Consider the following 5,767-nt stretch of genomic DNA (forward strand, 5'->3'; position numbering starts at 1 on the left):
GGGTTGAATCTGGAGTGAGTAAGTGTGTTCATGACTAGGGAAGCCCTTGTCTAGGTCTCTGTGAGAAATCTCCTGCCTGACTAAGCTTTGATGACTGTGCGGGGTTTTGACAATTGTTATTTAGAAGGTTTCTACCTGTCTGTGCAGTGTGTGTGTGTGCGTGTGCGTGTGCGTGTGCGTGTGCGTGTGTGTGTGTGTGTGTGTGTGTGACCACATGACTGTCTCTTGTGTGACTGTGGCTTTGTGATTGTATATGTGTGCAGCCCAATAAAAAAGTAATTTCCGAATTTTCAGACATTCCCGCAGACAGGTGGATGATGCAGACAGACTTTTGTTTTCAAAGGTGCTCTTTCGCTCTCTATCTCTCTCAACCACACACACACGCACACACACACGCGCACACACACACGCACGCATACACACACACACACACACACACACACACACACACACACACACACACACTCACACACACACACACACACACACACACACACACACACACATACAGAGAGAGAGAGAGAGAGAGAGAGAGAGAGAGAGAGAGAGAGAGAGAGAGAGAGAGAGAGAGAGAGAGAATATACGATTATTGTCTCAGAGAAAGAGCGAGGGAGAGAGAGAGAGACAGAGAGAGAGAGAGCGAGAGCGTAAGAGAGTGTAATGGTCTTCCACAGACATCAGTGGCGGATATGATTTCAGAACTTTCCAGACTTCAAAACCTCAGCAGTAAACATACATTATATCATGTATTATACTGTATGTCAGGGCAGGCAGTACCCTTCAAGTGCTGTTTTCAAATCAAGCACCTTGGAATGGGCTATGGCTCAGTCAGATGGCTAAGGCACCATATGGGGTTACTGTTATGGTGGGGACCCAGATTCAATTCCAGATCATTTCCCCATCTTTTCCCATCTGACCTGTTTGTGATGAACCTGTCTGTTTTTTATGTGTGTGTGTGTGTGTGTGTGTGTGTGTGTGTGTGTGTGTGTGTGTGTGTGTGTGTGTGGTTTTTTTTTTTTTTTTTTACGTTCTTTATATGGAACATTCTGAGTCTGTAATACAGTTTTCAATTCAATTCAATTCTCCCTTCCAATATTTTCCTGTCTCCTCTCGAACTGTCCTACCCAATTAAGGCAAGACCCCCCCTCCCTATAAGTAAATAAATAAATTAATTAAAATCTTCTCTTAAGTACCTTCTAAGGAGCAATATGTTATCATACATGAGCTGCCCATGTGCATTTAGACGAGCAACAGAAACTAAAAGGGGAAATGTACCTGGAGGTCTAATATTGTGTGCCGGGGTCAACTCTATGTTCCCACAGCCCCTTGGTCCCACAGCCTGTTGGTCTCATAGACCATTAGTCCCACAGCTTATCCTTGCTGCTCCATGTTCCAACATTTTAAAGAAATTATTCAAAAATAGGCCCTTCCACAACTCCATGTTCCCACATTTCCGAGTAAATTAAGAGAACATGCCTTTCTCCCCGTCATAGGGCATAGGGCCTAAAGTTGAATGAAGTCTTAGAAATGTGGGGATATTGGGCCATGAGGTATAAGCTGTGGGACCAATGGACTGTGGGACCAATGATCCTAAACATTAATGTTAAAAGTCTTAGTGATGTGGGACCAATGGGCTGTGCGACCAAATTGGGATGTGGGAACATAGACACGCTCCATGTGTGTCTTTACTTCTGTGTGTACTGTCAGCCTGTGAGAAATGGTAACCGTGATACAGACAATCTGATAATGAAAAAAAAAACACTGAAAGTCTCCCATGTTCCCCTCCCAACTTGTTTATAAACAAACCAAATAAATATTTTATGCAAGTCTAAAGGATACCACCCTCCCAACTTGTTTATAAACAAACTCATTTTTTGTACAAGTCTACAGCTGCATCTGCCACCCATGCCAGCTCTGAGGGGAAGGCAAAGGCGCTAATTACTTTATATACAAAATAACTTTCGCCTGATAGACCGGGGCTTTATGCTTGGAGCAATTGGCCTGTTCAAACAATGCACGATGGAAATGCCAACAATTCCTTCCTCGAGTTGTATTGTCATCTTTCCCGTTTTAGATCTGTCGTTTACGGCTTCCTGCAGCCACAGCCGGTGCAGAGAAGCATTTCCGACCATTTTTCACTCCAGAACTCTCCCACTCCCCGGTGTTCACGTGGGAGCGGGGTTGTTCAGAGACAGCGCGGACAATGACGCCTCGCCCTCCCTGCTGATCGGTGCCTGTGTAGCGTGCTGAGCTGTCACAAACTCTGGGTGAGACCCCAGAAAACCGGGCTTGACAAGGTCGCCTTAAGTCCTAGCAACAACATCCATGGCAAACTGAGCAGGGACCCCCTTTCCTTATTTCTTTACAGCCCCCTGCAGTGTTTTCTTTTTTCTTTTCTTTCCTTTCTTTTTTTGCTTTACCTTGCAGGCCATGGAACACATTGTTGGCATAGGTTAGTTGAAGATGAACTATGCGTCTCTGGCAATTTCGCCTGTGATCTATCACTTCAGATTTTGACAAGATTTGCGATAAGGCAGTTTGAAGAGGCAACCGTTTAGTTTGTCACACATGTCAAGGTCACAATCTGTTCTTTTATTTTTGAGAGGATGTTTTCCCATGTCTTTGTGGGTGTTCAATTGCGTAGCGTACGTTGCTCTTCTGTCCCTGAGCATTTATACAATTGCAAAAGTAGCCTACCACTTAATTATCTAATTCATTAGGCATGTTTTATTGCGACCACAATTGCATATCATGCTGTTATTTCCCGCGTATGAATAGAATGGTGTAGCAGCCAGGAAGCCTCTTCAACCTCGTGACCAGACGGCCTAGGCTACCTCAGGTTTGCATAATGTGCTGCGTTTCTATTGCTAATCTTGTAAGAATACCAACTTAATTTCTAGGCTAAACTGTGGACTAATGTGATTAATTGATGCCAAACCATGAAGCGCCGACTGCAAAGGTAATGGTCCCTTCATTTGGACGCGCCAGTACATTCACTCACTTAATGTAGCCTATTATTAATGCAAGTTCAGCCATTGTTTTCCCCTGGCCCAATGTACACTGTTTTTCAGAATATACAAAGACCTCGTTAGGGCCTAACTATGGAAACGGCAGCACTTCACAACGAAGGCACAAAGCGTGACCAGTGTTTTGAAGGATAATATTGGAAATATTCCTCCCTCCTCATCCTTTAATCCGTTTAGCTATTTAAGCTGATCAAGTGTAGTAACAATGCCCCGTACTGCCTCATATTTCTACACCCCCTGACTCCGTAGTGACCCGCGAGGGAAGAAAGTTGATCCCCCAGGACCCGGGACATGAAAGCGTAACCAACCATTCAACCCCGCACGGCACACGCCATGGGCGGTCACTCACTGTGCACGGTAAGGGAACCGCACCTTTGCCCTTCTGAGTTTCATTGGATGTAGCCTAATTAAAGCAACGTTATAAGTAGCCGACAGTCAAGTAGATCAAGGGTAGCCTAAGTCTATATTTCATATGAGCTGATGTTGGTTCAATTAGTTACGCCATGTGGCATGAAATATCAACATCTCCAGAAAATCTCCACCATTACCATACTCCGTCTTTTTTAAAACACAATAAGACTCCAACACAACCAAAATTACGAACCATTTAACTTAAAGGCAGGCTATTGTGTGTAATTGCCAAGCAGCCTAACGAACGCCAAGTCAACGTCAAATGAACTGGACCGTTCCGATGTGTTGGTACAGGATGTGTGTCGACTGGATATGAAAAGCGCAAACAAGTTGGCAACAAAGAGGGTAAAACAATCAGGGAGCATAACTTACCTGAGCCAAATGTCAAAGTTCTTTTGTCAGGCTGGTGCGTTGACTACTCCGTTGTCACCCTTCTTCGGTCGGCGCTCCATGGTAGAACCTTCAGAAAACGAAAGAGGGTGTCCCATTTATGCGCGCGCCAGTGGCATCCAAACGTGAGCTCCCCACCAAAATTATCAAAGCCAGTTTTGCGCGCACCAGAGAAGGAAATACGAATAAATTATGTTACTCTGATCCAGCACTGTTCTTCGTGACCAAATTAATTCCCATGCGTTTATGGAGCATCCTTTCCGAAGTTTCAGCGTACCAAGAACGGAGAGTGGTGATGAGAATGTCGGTGCATTGGAGGGAGAGTGTGAGAGTGAGAGGCGCTGTAATTAATAGGTAGCAACCGGGGGAGGAAGCTTTGCCAGGGGCGGAGGGGGGTCAGACGATGAGCCGTGTTGCGTTCATGAATATAAAGTCTGGTATCGATGGTGTAACTTGTGGTATGTCTGATACATAATGACACCTTATAATATCTGTGAAATACATTTTATAGATAATGTTAAAGAAAGTGAACGTCTAACAGCTCACCAAAACTGGGCATGTGAATGTTTTCTGCGTTAGGCTGCGTTACAACGGGAAATCCTCAGCTAAATATTTCTTCCTGCCATAATTATGTCGCAGAAAAGTGAATCCGATTAAGAGGGAAGACTTTGAACAGTCACATAGTTTTTAGACAGATGTTTACGCAACTTTCACAAATTGTTGGCCATGGTTTCCCCCTTGCGTCATTCATAAGCCTCTATCGCTATGCAAAAGGCGCAATATGCTATTTATATAATAACTACTGTGTTGACTTTGTTGGTACTAGCATAACATTGTGTGTGGTTGACACCACAGATGACATTTCAACCATTGTGTTGTCCGGGGTTGATAAGCGCCAGCTTTGCCCCCCGGGAGAGGGCGGCATTTGTGTGCCACTGCTCTCCAACCCATGTCACTAGGTGAGGGCCGCGGCAAAACTAACAAAAAACAGAATCACGCAGCTGTCCGTGTGGAAAGATACACATGATGTCTGTTTATTAAACCAAACCCAAATTTAAGCTATAGACTACTGTCAGCAGACGACAGATTGTCCTACTAATGATTATGAGGGGTGAGACATGAAAGCACCTGTGTCAAACAAGACACGGGATGATACTGTTGTATGTGATGTCTTCATGGCTTTCCAAAAGAAAGGTTCAAAGGTGCGCCTCGCATGTCTTCTCTTTCTCTTTCTCTTTTTTTCTCTCGACGCGCTGCTCGTTAACAATCTTTGTCGAACGAAGCTCAGGTAGCATTCCTCAACCTCTCGTTCCACCAGCCCGCAACCGCAGAGGCGGAGGGTATTATTAAACCTTCACGGGGATTTATGTTATGAGGCGGCACACGGGGTCATTCCTGGCAAGGGAGTGTCATAGCTTTTGTGGTTTTGAAGAGAGAGAGAGAGAGAGAGAGAGAGAGAGAGAGAGAGAGAGAGAGAGAGAGAGAGAGATATTATACATGTTGAAAGAGACAAAGATGGAATAGGCCAACTTCTTTGCTGTGCTGGGAACTTGAGGTCAATTGTAAATTCAGAAAGACAGGCCCATTTTTGGGCTAACGTGCCTGAGTTTTTTTTGTATAGCCACAACAACCCCAGTATAGCTACTTGCAGAGTGGTGGTGCCATGGCGGGTAAAGAGAGACATCATGCTCAGCCTCCCACCGCTTCCCACACATGTTTTCCTGTTTCCTCTCCAATTGCGGGAGGGTGCAAAACCATAGCAGGGCCGGGGCTGGAAACAAATTGCATGCCGCAGGGAAGGTGTGTAACTAGATTGGTGTGATTGGTCTGTGGGCCTTTTCTTTCCGGCTATATCAACACGGCACAGTTTAGGAATGCCAAAGTTGCCGGCTTCATAGGCAAACCAAAAGCATGCTTTTTATAGAGTTGCAAAAAAGGAA

The 5,767-nt window shown here is 44.9% G+C and overlaps 1 protein-coding gene across 1 annotated transcript in view; it reads right to left on the reverse strand.

Moving 5' to 3' along the window:
- Nucleotides 1-4,129, reverse strand: part of gpr156 (G protein-coupled receptor 156) — a 33,243-nt gene extending 29,114 nt beyond the window's left edge. Inside the window, exon 1 of the mRNA XM_063214646.1 lies at nt 3,810-4,129. The gene's annotated coding sequence lies outside the window, so the exon portion shown is untranslated. The remainder of the gene's footprint in view (nt 1-3,809) is intronic.
- Between the last annotated feature and the right edge of the window lie 1,638 nt (nt 4,130-5,767).

The sequence above is a fragment of the Engraulis encrasicolus genome, chromosome 13 (assembly GCF_034702125.1).
Source record: "Engraulis encrasicolus isolate BLACKSEA-1 chromosome 13, IST_EnEncr_1.0, whole genome shotgun sequence".
Lineage (NCBI taxonomy): Eukaryota > Metazoa > Chordata > Actinopteri > Clupeiformes > Engraulidae > Engraulis > Engraulis encrasicolus.